Source organism: Chionomys nivalis, chromosome 26 (assembly GCF_950005125.1).
Source record: "Chionomys nivalis chromosome 26, mChiNiv1.1, whole genome shotgun sequence".
NCBI lineage: Eukaryota > Metazoa > Chordata > Mammalia > Rodentia > Cricetidae > Chionomys > Chionomys nivalis.
Window position 1 is genome coordinate 36,681,109 of NC_080111.1, and position 16,352 is coordinate 36,697,460.

At 36.2% G+C, this 16,352-nt stretch overlaps 2 pseudogenes; both read left to right on the top strand.

Annotated features, from left to right (window-relative positions):
- The first annotated feature begins 932 nt into the window (after window positions 1-932).
- LOC130866882 (zinc finger protein 431-like) lies at window positions 933-9,732 on the top strand (annotated as a pseudogene).
- A 5,141-nt stretch (window positions 9,733-14,873) lies between these two features.
- LOC130866883 (olfactory receptor 13J1-like) lies at window positions 14,874-15,801 on the top strand (annotated as a pseudogene).
- The last annotated feature ends 551 nt before the right edge of the window (window positions 15,802-16,352 follow it).

Here is a 16,352-nt window from a genome sequence, read left to right on the forward strand (position 1 = left end):
TTCCTCTTTGTTATCTAGGTTCTCTGGGGTTGAGAATTGTAGGCTGGTTTTCTTTGCTTTAGGTCTAAAAGCCACTTATGAGTGAGGACAATGTATATTTGTCTTTCTGGGTATGGGTTACCTCACTCAGTATGATGTGTTCTTGATCCATAAATTTGCCTGCAATTTCAAGACGTCATTATTTTTTTCTGCTGTGCGGTAGTCCATTGTGTAAATGCAGCACATTTTCCTCATCCATTCTTTGGTCAGGGAGTGTTTAGGCTGTTATCAGGCTAATACAAATAGTGCTGATATATTGTGAGAAGCGGTGGGCCACTTCCCACCACCCGGCTTGTTTTACCTGAAATAATTACATGGAAAATGTATTCTTTTAAACAGTGCCTGGCCCATTAATTACAGCCTCTTATTGGCTAATTCTCACATCTTGATTAGCCCATTTCTAATAATCTGTGTAGCACCACGAGCTGTTGGCTTACCAGGGAGATTCTTTTTTCTTTGTTTACCTTTAGAATCTCATACATATCAACAAAACATGGTGTCTTGTTTTAATTAGGGATTCTGCTGTTGTGAAGAAACACCATGACCAAAAAGCAAAATTGGGTGAAAAGGGTTTAGTTGGCTTATACTTTCTTATTGTTGTTCACTATTAAAGAATATCACAGAAGGAACTTAAGGAGGGCATGATCCTTGAGTCAAGAATTGATGCAAATGTGACAGGGGAGTGCTTCTTACTTTCTTACTTCATAGGACTTACCCATTCTCTCGTTTTATAGAACCCAGGACCAGCCCAGGGATGGCATAACTCTCAATGGGCTGAGCCCACTGTCATTGATCAGTCATTGAGAGAATGCCTCATTTCTGAATCCCATGGAAGCATTTTTTTTTCTGAGCCTCCCTAATCTCTGATGTCCCTAGGTCATTGTCAACTAGACATGGAAAAGAAGCCCACATACATGGTACAACAAGTTAAAGTAAGACTATGCAGAATCCATATAAAGCCTGGATATAGAAACCCAGTATGAGGAAAAGTGGTCTCAAAAGCTGTCAAATGAGTTAAAGTACACCCCACATATACACGCACCAAGTCTTAGCAGTCCCACAAAACACCAAAGTATAAACTGATAACAGATGTGCAAAGCATTTAGCACAGGCCCCTATAGGATCATGAGTCTCTGTGAGCACCAATAACTCCTGCTTAGTTGATTCTGTGGGCTGTGTTAACCTAGTTTCCTCAACCAAGGTGGGAGGCTGTTGCTAAATACTTCCTCCCCATTGCCAGCAGGGTCTCCTTAGCTCCTCTTATTGCTTGACTCCTGCTGCTTTGAGTTCCTGGATTAGGCCAGTTTGATAACAATTGGCTGAGGCACCATTCTAGGAGAATAACAGAATATCATGAGAAATCATTTCCTGGACTTTTTCCCTGTCTTGTTTGGTTCTATAACAGACCTGTAGTATAGTGAGTTTCAGGTGTTAGACATCCAATTAGGATGGGCATTATCTCCTTCTAATGGAATAGGCCTGCCGTTTCATGAGTTATTTGTTGTTTACTCCTACAAGTTCAGGGGAACAAATAACTCAATATATCTTGCAAGCACAACTAGATGTAGATGTAACTGTTGCTGGTTGGTGTCCCAGTCCCAACATTGAATACTTTGCTGGTTAGAGAAGACTCCACAGGCTTCTTATCCCTCTTTCCTAAAAGTCCTTGCTAGTGGCATTTTCATACAATCTAATGAGTATTTACTGTACTAGGTACCATACCAACTCCCAAATGTCCCCCAATTCCTGTAGTCTTTCTTCATTCTCCCTACATCCAAGCACTCTGATCCTGATTTCTCCTGTTCCCATACCCAACTGCCACCATTCAATTCAGAAGACCTATTCTAGTGCCCCTTTCGGGGATATCAATGTATCCCTTCCTTGATTCTTTGTTGTTAACTAACTCTGTGTCTTTGGATTGTAGCATGGATATCCTTTACTTTCAACCAATATTAATGTATAAGAGAGTTCACACTATTGTCATTTGTATTGCTGGGTCTTGAGGCAGGTTGAATCCTAATTTTCAGAGAAACTGCCATACTGTTTTCCAGAGTGGTTGTACACTTTGCATTTCTACCAGCAATGGAAGAGTCTTCCTCTTACTCCCATATCCTCTCCAGCATAAGCAGTCATTGGTGTTTTTGATCTTAGGTATTCTGACAGGTGGTAATGCAGAGTCATTTTGATTTGCATTTCCCTGATGGCTAAGGATGTTGAACATTTCCTTAAGTGTCTTTTGGCCATTTGAGATTATTCTATAGAAAATTCTCTGTTTAGTTCTGTACCCCATTTTTAATTGAATTATTTGAAATTTTGATGTTTAATTTCTTGAGTTCTTTATATATTTTGGACATCAGTCTTCTATCTTATGTGGGATTGGAAATTTATTTTCCCATTCAATAAGCTGCCTTATTGTGTTATTGACTGTGTCCTTTGCTTTTCAGAAGCTTCTCAGTTTCAGAAGGTCCCATTTTTTATTTTTCCTCTCAGACTCTGTGTTACAGGTATTAGATTTAGGAAGTGGTCTTCTGTTCCATGCTTGGAAGGCTACTTTTCACATTCCTATCAGTTTCATTGTGGTCTGAGTTATATTAAGGTCTTTATCCCCTTTGGACTTGAGTATTGTGCATGGTGATAGATATGGATCTATTTGCATTCCTTTACATGTTGATATCCAGTTATGCCATAACCATTTGTTGCAGACGCTTTCTTTTTTCATTGTATAATTTTAGCTTATTTGACAAAAATCAGGTGTTCATAGATGTGAGGATTAATATCTGGGTCTTTGATTCAATTCCATCATTCAACCTGTTTGTGTTTTTGTCCATCTCGTCTTCAATCCTCCAAAATTAACTGTTTACTTAATTAAAATATATGTTCCCAGCAGTCTCAATCATCTCAATGTACCATTTTGATATTGTCCCGAGCAGTTTGTAGTCCAAACCTGATGTTTAGATGGTGAAACAATAGAATAGTGCAGTTGAAATCTTCCTTGCCTGACTCACACTACTTTTGGAGACTTCACAGGTCACTGTAATGCATGCTCATATTTCATTGCAACAAACTTAAGCATTTTAATTGTCATATGCAGCAGATCTGTAAGAGGTTAAGATGAGTATTTGTTATGTATGCCTAAATATCAGATAGAGACTCAAACCCAAAATTAAATACAGGAAGCTAGATGAAACCTTTCCCTAGAATTAGTTACTTCCCTATATGATCATTAATATTATGGCTAAAGGGATAGTTGTTGTTAATCTCTCCCAAGAAATTACTGTAAGCTCTTTGCCAATGTTCACTTCCTATCCATAATGATTCAATCTCAACATTAGTAAAACATGTTATAATTTAACGTTGGTAAATTCTTCCTAATAGATGAAGTTTAAATTTTCTTTTTAAAAACAACTCAGTTTTTTTCCCACATAACTTTTTAGTTTTTAAAATGTTTATATGTTTAAAATATTGATTATAAGATAATATCTTTCCTCTGCAGTAAAATTTCTATAGGGAATGCATAGAACATAAAATGTCTAGAATGAAGGCCAGGAGGTGATGGCTCAAGTCTTTAATCCCAGCACAGTGGAGGCAGAGGCAGGTGGAGTTCAAGGCCAGCCTGGTCTAGAAGAACTAGTTCCAGGACACATTCCAAAGCAACAAAGAAACCTGTATCAAAAAAAGTCTTGAATGTAACCAAACTTCACATCCAAACAATCCGTAAGTGCCTCCTATAATTTTATTCCCACTAAACCACTTTTTTCTTTGCTTTAGATGATAATTCTCTTTGACAATTTAAATCCTTGTCACCTTTTATGGTTTGGTTCTAATTACTGTTTTTAACTTTTTACTCCAATAGTGGGATATAGATGGTCAATGTCTTGTGGCAATTTCTGAAAATTATTAAGATTCCACAAGTAATCTCTCCTAATTTTTAACTTTTGGGCTCAAATTTTTATGAAAGTATTTTATATGCTGAATAATTAATAGAATCACCTTTTTGTATATTTTCAAAAGTAATCCCCAAGGAGACAAAGTTTGTTTTACTTCACCAACATTTTTTCTCTAAAGTATTTACATTTGAATCAGCTAATAAAATTCCAAATAATGTTGAAAACATAACTAACTTGAGTATAATTTCAATTGTAATAAGTAACAAAGTACAAACATGCAGTACTTTGTATCCTAATTGGTTTTCAATGACTAGAAATTTTCATTACATGTTTAAGTGAGTTGAATTAGATAAAATAGTTTGAGTAAGAATATAAAAATCATAGACAGTATGTTTTAATCAAATGTCAAGTTTATTTCAAAAGGGAGCATCAATGTCTATATCAATGTAAAATATATAAATTAGTAGTTACTTTTTAAAATTAATTTTAATGATCTACACTTTTACATCATACACATATATGCCCCTTTATTCTTTTTAGATTCAGAAATCTACACATTTATCCTATCATTTCATTGGGTGCCTTTTGTAAGTGGATGTATATTTATGAATATAGAGAGCTGGTTTTGGAGATATCCACTGGCTCTGTCCCTCTATAAATCCAACCATGTCATTAAAATAAAAATTCAGAGTTTCTCTCTCATGTCAGGAGCATGGGACAGAAAGAAAAAAGAATTTAGAAAATTTTTTACTTTTTCTATTTCTATTTTTTCTCTATTGAACATGTCATTGAATATATATATATGTCTGTATATGACTATATAAATAATGTTTAAGTTTTCATCAATGAACAATGAATTTTCCTGCAGTAATTTTTGAAGTTTCCAAGAAGAAGTTGGGGTCCCACAACAACAACTCAACCTGGTTGATATGATGGCATGATGATGATAGTGCTACTACCAGACCTGTTTTGCATACCAGCTGCTCAAGATGGTTCCAACTTGGTTAGCTGAAATGGTCCACTTTTTACAACGTTCTGGACAGACCTTATAAGGAGAAGCTCAGAAAAACTTTACAAAATATCAAAGACTATTTGCAATTATACCAGACACAGGATCCCTTAGAAAGAACATTGCCCCCATGACAGCTAGAAGTAATTCTAAAAGACTACCACCCCTCTCCCAACAAAGTTTGTCCTAGGTTTAAGGACATCATTTAGATGTTGATTATAATTAGTATAGGGTTGTGGGTTGGAAGGGAAATTTTATGGGCTCAGGGATTTCTTTAAAAAAAGGGGAAATTGGATGGAATAAGATAGTGTGAGTTTACATACATTAATAATAATAGTGAGTAATAGAGTGAATGCTTGTGAGTTATAATTTATAGGCAATTGCTTTGATATAGTTTTTTGTATATTGATATAATGTTAAATATTGAATATTGTATGCATTCATGCTTCTACCTCTGCTTAAAACATTTTATATATTGATAAATATATTTATCAAATGGGAATGTACATTTCTTCCACTGATCAAGATACTTATTCATTGGTTACATTTTGAGCCCATTGTTGTTTATTGTACAATATTCTAATATGAAGTCTTAGTCTTTAAGTTATATAGGTATTAGAATTATAGATCAATAGTCATCTATGTTTGTCATTCTTAGAATAATCAGGTTTTTTAGACACATAAAGAACATATTTTGCACAGATAGGTAATCTTCAACCACTTCAAAGAGCTGTAAAATATGGAATTTAAATAACTTAGGGTACTGTTGAAGTGAGACACGATTACTACTGGTAGCATTGATCTATTTTCCAGAGAATGTTGAGCACCAAAGACACTCGGAGCTTGTTTTCTTGTTGTCAAAACTGGCCTTTGGGCAAAGAAATGCTCATGCCTCAACCTCTGACAAGATACATGGTATCAAAAAATGGATAAGCAGTTCTGTTAAATCTTGACTGGCATTCATCTCAGAGACAAATATACCCACCTCTGTTTTCTGAGTGTTGTGATAAAGGCAAAACTCCGTCAAAGATCTGAGAAGGGAATAAATATTACTTAACCATCGAGAGATATCCAAAATGTGCAACAATTGACAGAGACAACTGACTACCTGGGCAATCACCCAAAGTCTCGTTTGCAATGTTGAGTCAACCAACTTTGGCTAAGGCCTAACATAACTGGCATACCATTATTAAAGGCAAGGAACTTTCTTAGGACTGTCCTACCCTGTCTTGGCAAGATAAGACAATCCTGTTTCATCCACTTAGGGATATTCTGTATCTTTGTCAGAAGTTGAGGTATGGGCTTTTCTTAACCCAAAGGCCAGTTCTGCCAAGAAGACAAGCTCCCAGTGGAGTGTCTTTGGTGCTCAACGTTCTCTCAGGAGTAGAGTGGTGTTGCCAGGAGTAATTGTGTCTCTTTGGCACAGAAATTTTAGGTTAGATTAAAGGCCATTTTCTACAGCTCTTCGAAGAGGCTGAAGATCATACTATCTATACTAAATATAATCTCTATGTAACTAAAAGACCTGATAAACTTAAAAATAAATATGACAAACATATAATTCTCAATACCTATCTAACTTTGAAGACTAAAAGAATAAACAACTGTGCAATATATGAAGACAATGATCTTCAACTGTAAACAATGTCATAGTATCAGAGGTAGAAATGTACAATGTAATATGGTAGATATGCCCAGTTTGTCCATCTTTTTTTTCCTTTCTATAGTCATTAATTTTTTCATGCATACAACGTCCTGTTGATCTTTTCCCTTTTTCTCTCCCTGTGAATAGATACTCCTCTTATAAAGTGGTATCCTATACAAAGGACACAGAAATAACAGAATTGATTCTCCTTTTCAATTTCCTTCTAAAGTGACTGTCTATATCATGGAAGAAAAATGGGGAACACCAGAATCATAAAACTATACTTTCAAAGAAGTGTGCATTTCACTGTCATACTTACATTGTACTCATGTTTGGAATATTTTGAAGGCGGTGGCCTATGATGATGTGCACATCAACTTCACTAAGGAAGAGTGGGATTGGCTCAATCCTTCCCAGAAGAATCTCTACAAAGATGTGATGCTGGAGACCTACAGGAACCTAACTACTGTAGGTGAAAATGAATTTCTTTCATGTTTCAAAATATGGAAATAACTTTTCCTTGGCTTATGATTTTGTTCTATAATTTGTTTTAGAGAAAGAAGAATGAGGTAAATAACAAACACAGTCACAGTTCTTAGGTGAACTTAAGATAATAGGCTAATTGTTGCACATTATTAAATAATATAACATAGATATTCTGGTACTATATTTTAGGATACATTTGGGAAGACCTTAACACTGGAGAGCATTGTCAATGTTCTAGAAGACATGCAAGGTAATTTTCTTGGGCAAGATCATAACAATTTCTTTTGAATAGTTTGTAATGTGTTCCGGAACTTTAAAACAAAAGCAACAGTGTAAATAAGCATAGCTTTAAATGTATTGATGGTTATTAAGTTCTCACAAATCCATATACCTCAATTTCATGTATGTGACTTGCATCTGCAAAGCCTTCATTTAAGAAAAAGTCTAGGTAGCAATTCCTAAACAGATATCACCATTTGATTCATAGCACTATGAGAGCTATGTTGTAGAGCTGCAGCTTCATTTGCTTCTTGCTATTCATGACAGAAAATGTATACATATTTCAGTGATGCTGAGTATAGCTGCAAAACTTTCTACTAATTCAATAGCCCATGGTAAGCCTTGTATCACTCATATACTTTTTGTAACTGTGCTAAGTTTAGTGAAATCAGATTAATCAAGGGTCGAGGGGTGGTTGATGTGGAGAAACCTTAATATATATACCACAAGTTTGTGAAAGTAGAACTTTGTGGATTCATTGTGGAAATCTTTTATACACTATTATTTTTTCATATGTATATATGTCACTCTTGACACAAGTGTATGAGCATAGGAATATGGAAAGATTTATCATACCTTTCCTTAAGTACAATTAAGAAGATAAACTGTAGTTCCTATGTAGAGTGTACATGTTTAATTTGATGCAAAAATACAAAGTTAATTTATTTTCTATCATCATGCTTAATACATAAATACAAACTCACATTACAACAAAAACAAACAAACAAACATGAGTTCTAGGTCTATGCAAATACTTCTGGGTGTCTTAGTTCACTTATCAATTGTATAATAATTTACAATGTAGTAAAATTATAAATGGAGTAAAGTTGGTAAAGCACTCAGTAAAAAAAAAACTAGAAAAATATAGGTATAGTTATAGATGAAAAGATAAACCATGACACAATGGAATTTCTCATCACAAATATTTTTAGATATAAAATGACCCCTAATGAGAGAACAAAACATGATTTTAAACAAAGCTATAAAACCTTGATATTTGATTCCTTTTTACAATTTGAAAAAACATTAAATTAATTCATATAGGCATGAGGTTCAACTGCATTGAATGTGGTAAAGCTTTTACATGTGTAAATTATCCTTGCAGGATTGAAAGAAATCAAACTGGAGAGAAGTTTTCAGTATATTCTCACTGTGGTAAAGACTTGTCTTATAACACTCATCTTCTAAGGAATGAAAAAACACATAGCGGAGAAAAATGCTGTGAAATTAAGCAATGTGATGAAGTCTTTTCTTATCACAATCATCTTGAAATGCATAAAAGAACACACACTGGAGAGAAACCCCATGAATATGGTCAAGATGATAAAGACTATCTTTATGATACTCATCAAAGTCATAAACGAACACATACTGGAGAGAAATCATATGAATGTAATCTGCATGGTAAGGTCTTTTCTGATCACAGTCATCTTCAAAAGATTAAAAGAATATATACTAAAGAGACACAGTATGAATATAATCAATGTGGTAAAGCCATTGATCAATGTACTGTTTTTCAAACACATAAAAGAATACAAACTGGAGGAAAACACTATGAATGTAATCAGTGTGGTAAGGCCTTTGCACACCATAATCATCTTCAATTGCATAAAAGAACACATACTGGAGATAAACACTATGAATGTAATCAGTGTGGTAAGGCCTTTGCATACCCCAGTAAACTTCAAAGCCATAAGAGAACACATACTGGAGAGAAACCCTATGAATGTAATCAGTGTGGTAAGGCCTTTGCACGACATGATCATCTTCAATTGCATAAAAGAACACATACTGGAGAGAAACCCTATGAATGTAATCAGTGTGGTAAGGTCTTTGCACGACATGATCATCTTCAATTGTATAAAAGAACACATACTGGAAAGAAACCCTATGAATGTAATCAGTGTGGTAAGGCCTTTGCACAGAACAATTCTCTTTGATACCATAAAAGAACACATACTGGAGAGACATCTTATGAATGTGATCAGTGTGGTAAGGCCTTTGCACAGAACTTTTCTCTTCAATAGTATAAAAGAACACACACTGGAGAGAAACCCTATGAATGTAATCAGTGTGGTAAGGCCTTTGCACAGAACAATTCTCTTCAATACCATAAAAGAACACATACTGGAGAGAAACCCTATGAATGTAATCATTGTGGTAAGGCCTTTGCACAGCACAGTGATCTTCAAAGGCATAAAAGAACACATACTGGAGAGAAACCCTATGAATGTAATCAGTGTGGTAAGGTCTTTGCATGTCACAGTAATCTTCAAAAGCATAAAAGAACACATACTGGAGAGAAACCCTATGAATGTAATCAGTGTGGTAAGGCCTTTGCAAAGAACAATTCTCTTCAATACCATAAAAGAACACATACTGGAGAGAAACCCTATGAATGTAATCATTGTGGTAAGGCCTTTGCACAAAACAGACATCTTCAAAGCCATAAAAGTACACGTACTGGAGAGAAACCCTATGAATGTAATCAGTGTGGTAAGGCCTTTGGACAACATAGTACTCTTCAAATACATAGAAGAACACATACTGGAGAGAAACCCTATGAATGATATCAGTGTGAAAAGCCCTTTGCAGACCTTTGTACCCTTAAAAGGCTTAAAATGTAACATACTCTAGAGATATCTGTGCATGGAATGTGGTAAATTCTTTTTCACAATCATCTCCAAATGCATAATATGAGCCCTTTTGTAGAGAAACCCTGAAGATAATTTGTGTATTTTTCAAAACATGAAAAAAAATGATACTGTAGTGAAACTCTATAAATGAATTCAGTTTCATAATGTTTTGTGCTTTATTTAGGAGTAAGACTTTGTGTGTAGTCATCTGAGAAAGCTTGTGCATATTATCATAATCTTTTGGAGGTGAGGAATCTTTGAAGAAGACAGCAGAGAATGGGAAGATGTCCCTTGCCCTGTTAGGTAGAAATCAACATAGTAAAAGTGAACACCTTTCCAAAAGCAATTTACAGGCTCAATACCATTCCCATGTAAATATCAGAGAAATTCTTCACAGATCTCAAAATAAAAACACTCAACTTCATATAGAAAAACCAAAAAAATGCAGGATAACCAAAACAATCCTATATAAAAAATAATTTCTGGAGGCATCACATTCCCTGACTTCTTCAGTCAACTACAGAGCTACAGTACTGAAGAGAGCCTGATGTTGGCACAAAAAGAGATAAGAGGACTAATGGAACTGATTCTAAGACCCAAATATCAATCCACTTGCCTACTACACCTGATTTTTGACAAAGCACTAAAAAATATAAAATGGATAAAACATATTTAACAAATGGTGCTGGCTTAACTGAATATCAATGTGGGGAAGAATGAAAGTAGATCCACATCTATCATCATGATCCAATCTCAAGTCCCAGTGGATCAAAGACTACAACATAAACACAAACACACTGAACTACATAAAACAGAATATTGGAATTACACTTGAATACATTGGTAAAGAGGACCACTTTTAAATTATAGCCCCAGGCATTACAGACACTGAGAAAAATAATAAATGAGATCTCCTGAAGCAAAGGTTTCTGTAAAACAAAGGACATGATCAACAATACAAAAAAGGCAGCCTGTATGGGAAAATATATTTACCTACCCCCACATTGGACAGAAGACTGATCTCAAAACATGCAAAGAAGTTAAATAATTGGACATCAAAAGAACAAATAATCCAATAAAAATGGAGTACAGAACTAAAAAAAAACTTTTAACATATGAATCTAAAATGACTGAGAGACACTTAAGGAAATTTCCAAACTCCTTAGTCATTAGAGAAATAACAATAGGCAAGATCAAAACACTAATGACAACTTAAGCTGGAGAGGATGTAGAGTTAAGGGAACACCCCTCCATTACTGATGGGGTTACAAATGGAGTCAGCTACTTTGGATATTAGTATGGTTATTCCGTAGAAAATTAGGAAGCCACCTGCCTGGTTGTGAGGCATGGCTTTAATACCTGCACTTGGGAGGCAGAGATAGATCTCTGTGACTTCAAGGCTAACCTAGTCTACAAGAGCTAGTTCCAGGACAGGCTCCATAGTTAAAGGAAACCATGTCTTGGAAAACCAAAAATTAAAAAAAAAAACAAAAGAATGAAAGAAAATTAGAAAACAACTTATCCTAAAACCCAGCCATGCATTTTGGATATGTACTGAATGGATTCTCAATCATACCACAAGGACAAAAGCTCAACTCTGTTCACAGCAACATTAATTGTCAGAGCCAGAACCTGAAAACAACCCCTACACTGAAGAATGGACAAAGAAATTGTGATTTACACAATGGAGTACTACACAGTGGATAAAAACAATTGCATATTGAAATTTAGGTGCAAATTTATGATCTAGAAAATATCATAAAAGAGTGAGTTAACACAGAACCAGAAAGAAAAATATATGTACTCACTCCTAAGTGGCTTTTAGATATAAAACAGAGGACAATCAGCCTACAATTCACAATGCCCAGAACATATACAACAAAGAGGAAACAAACAAAGACATACATAAATCTATTCTATATAGGACATAGAGAAAGACAAGATCTTAGTAAATTTGGAACATGTGAATCATGGGAGAAGGGGAGGGGCGAATGGTGAGTAGTGGATAAATATATAGTTGAATAAAAAACAATTAAAAAATCCTTGGTACACAGCTGTTTGTGGGTGAATTACACAGAGATAGCATAAAATGAATAGCTGAAATATGGAACTTTGCTTAATTTTGCAGCTGAATGACATACTTCCTCTTGCTAAGGCAGACTGATTTATGATATTAAAAACAATCCACACATTTTCCAAAAGAAAATGAAAGATTTGTACCATATCTCCCAATCTTCCCAAACCTATAATCACACATACAAACACGTGAGACAGAAGTGCTTGATTTTACTTAAATTAGCTGCATCCATTCTAAGTTCATCATGTAACACTGAGTTCATTTTTTTTTGTTTTGGTTTGATTTTGTTTTTGTTTTTTGAGACAGGGTTTCTCTGTGGTTTTGGTGCCTGTCCTGGAACTAGCTCTTGTAGACCAGGCTGGTCTCGAACTCACAGAGATCCGCCTGCCTCTGCCTCCTGAGTGCTGGGATTAAAGGCGTGCGCCACCACTGCTCGGCCTGAGTTCATGTTTTAATGATGAATTTTGAAAGCTGTACAAGTAAGAGTGACAGACCCTGAACTATGCGAGTACTAATTGAATCTTTGATTTTGAAAACACCAAGTTATAGTGTAAGAATATCTTGGGGGCCGGGCGGTGGTGGCGCACGCCTTTAATCCCAGCACTCGGGAGGCAGAGGCAGGCGGATCTCTGGTGAGTTCGAGACCAGCCTGGTCTACAAGAGCTAGTTCCAGGACAGGCTCCAAAACCACAGAGAAACCCTGTCTCGAAAAACCAAAAAAAAAGAAAAAAAAAAAAAAAGAATATCTCGGGCTTTTATAGGTCAGATGAGCACGTACAGAGCAATGGATCTTATATACAATATAATTAGCATCCAGAATCAACAGCTGGATTCAAGAATGCAACCACACACTTTACAGATTCATTTATAATGTAAGAGACCATGCCCAAGTGGATTGATATCTTAAAGCTATTGACTGAAGGAGCTCTAACAGCACCTACCCATTAGGCTTAATAAGAAACTCTAAACCCTATACAAAACTATGTCCACAAGAAACAGATGTCAAATGTAAAGTTAGAATTACAATAAGCATAATCACTATTAAGGAAGGAATACATCCTAATGGTTTGATAAGCATTTTATCCTAAGGAGTCCATGTTGTAGTAGAAATGGCTTAACTAGATAATAAGAGGATGGTATAATAGATATAATTCGAATTTGTGTCAATGTACAAAAGTCTATACCAATGTAAATCCATAAATAATAGTTCACAAATATTCCTTCTATTACAAACTGTTATTATTAGTGTGAGTAAGTAATCTACCTATTATCCAATTCCATTTTCCTTATTTGAGATCTCTGGATGTACATAATTTCACCCAACCCTATATGAGTAATAATCAATTCTTTTTTTTTCTTGGTTTTTTGAGACAGGGTTTCTCTGTGGTTTTGGAGAATAATCAATTCTTGAATGTTGTCCCTGACTGTGAAGACAAACTTTGTTGGGAGAGAGAATGGCATCTTCTAGAACTGCTTCCAGATGTCATGGGAGCAATGTTCTTTCTATGGGATATTATAAAGGTAAAAATGATGGTTAAATTTCAAGATTGCTGTTTTGGATAATTGCAAAAGGTTTCTGAGTATTCGATAGGGTTCTTTTGAAGTTCTTATTTGGAATTCTGGCCAGAACGTTGTAAGAAGGTGAAGGGTATCTCCAGCTTGTATCCATAAATCGGTCTCATAGTGCTATCAACATCATGCCGTCATATCAACCAGGTAGAGACATTGTGGGGCCCTAATGTCTTCTTTTTGGAAGCTATTCTTTGTTGAAAATGTAAGCATTATTCATGTAGACATATTTTCAGTGAAAGATAAAAGATATAGACAAAATGGGCATGAAGGAAAGTAAAATGTTCCTTTAAAATTGATCTTCTTTCTGTCCCATAACTGAAGGTTGTTGACATGAGACAGAGTTTTGAATTTTTCTTTTAACTTTATGCTTCGATTTAGAGAAGCATAGACATTGTCTAATTCTAAAATCATTTCTGATTCTGAAGTAGAGATGTAAAGACAAAAAGACATCTTCTAAAGCTGTAGCCAATACAAAGCACCTAACCGATTAACTCTCTGGGGGTGTTCCTCCTCACAGGTTTACAGGTCAGTAGCTGCCCCCTTCCTGAGATACAGAGCATAGAGTGTGACAAACAGAACCAGAAGAGACAGATCAGATACTACAGGTGAGGGAAAAATGAAAAATATTCCAGATAGTGAGAACAGTTTAAGCCATGGATTAGAGGTTGCAACAAAGTCAGCAGGACCTTTAGAGACATTCATCCCTGTGCCATCAGAGCAGCAACAGCACACATCTGCCCTAAGCCAGAAACTCTGGAAGGAAAACACACTGTGTTTTGACAGTCTTCCAAATAATTCCAGTATGTGTGTAAGTTTTAGGACCTCTGATCCAGGCTACCAGCTCTCAAATGCTGTTTGCAGGTCACTTCTCTGTGATAGGATAAGAGGTGAAGTGGATATAACTTCAGATAAGTTTGGAAGTGCATAGTCTACATTGCTTTTGGAGAGCTCCAATAAATAGCCATTTAAACGTTTTAAGAAGTCCTACAGTAAAGACCTTTATTTCTCATTCATCTTTGGCTCTCTGTGATTCTGCCTATTCATACTTCCATAAACACCCTCTTAGGGATATTATCCTCACTATTCACATGGATGCGATGTAACCTACAGAAGATGAGGAGACTGTCCCCAAGTCACTGAATGTGTATCCATATTGGAAAAGACCTTAAAATTTTTTGTGGTCTCAATACACTGCATCCTCTGTCCTTCCACTTTAAAGTGTATTCAGGCATAACTCTGCATTATGTAACCCAGAATCAGGACAAAAGTCTCTGCATTTATCTTGAAGGAATTTTCTGACTACTCATCCCTGGAATACCTATTCTTTCTTCTGTGCTTGTTTATGTACCTGGTGACCCTGCTCGGAACACTGCCTTCATGGCTGTGTGCATGTTGGATCCCTGCCTACACACACCCATATACAATTTCTTAGTAATATTTCCACTTAGAAAATCTGTTATACATCTACTTTTGTGCCTCTGATGCTGTTCCACCTACTGTCATCGCATATCATCTTCTCTAATGGCTGTGACATCCAGATGCATCTGAGACATTCTACAGGCTCCACAGAATGCCTGCTGCTTGTCATCATGGCCTGTGATCACTACCTTGCTATTTGTCAGCAACTCAGGTACCTGTGCACACCAGCCACAGGTTTTTATTGATGCCTCCAAGAGCCTTATGGGTACTCTACCTCTTCAGGTTGTTGACAGAAACAGTCATTGTCATGAGAGTGTCATTGTATGGCCACCAAGTATTCAGAAAATTCACCTGCAAGGTCCTGGGTGTGCTGAAGATGGCCTGTGGTGACACATCAGTTAGTAATGACTTTGTCCTTGTGGGTGCCATCCTTCTGCTACCTCTACACAAGTACCTCATTTGCCTTTCCAACATGCCAGTCCTGGTCACCTTCCTAAAGGTGCTCTCAGCTGGCAGGCCCTGCAAATGCTTTTCCACCTGCTTGGAGCACCTTGCTGTGGTCCTATTTTTCTATAGTATCATCATGTTTCATGTACATGAAACCTATGAACACAAAGGGCTATATCTCTAACATGGTCTTTACAGTCCTCTGCATTGTGGACTTCACACCCATGAAGCAGGCAGTGATCTCCAAAGATAAGGATCTTGACTTTCTGTCTGTGTCATCAAATGCCAATACCAATGCAGGGTAGATTATGGAACTATGGGGACCTCCACTGTAGAGACACAGTCTATCTTACTAAATCTGTCAGTCTGACTCCCCAGTTTTCTCCTGTCTTGAACTTGTGTAAGCTAGTGCCAAGCATTTTAATGTGATCTAATCTCAAGACTTAAGCATTCGCTAGGTTCCTTCATTCACAACTATAATACCAGCATTTGTGGGGCTAAAGCAGATTGATGGTTAAATTAATGTCATCCTGTGCTACATAGTGTGACCAGTACGAATAAAATAAATACGTATTAGACATTAGTATTTCTTTTCTTAATGTGTCCTCAGTGGGACACTGGGAGTACCTTTTTAAGTACTACTTAAGAGTGCATCATTTCCTCACTGACAGTCACAAATGGCTCCTCACTGCTCTTAAAACGATGTTCATCAGCAGAACCACACAGCTGCCTCCCTGCCTAGTTCCCAGCCTTCTCCCAGACTTTCACAGGCACACACAATTGACAAAGGTGTGTTTCAATCTTCCCTAATCTCCCTGCCCCACAGACTCTTGTGTTCTTCTTATGAGACAGTTAT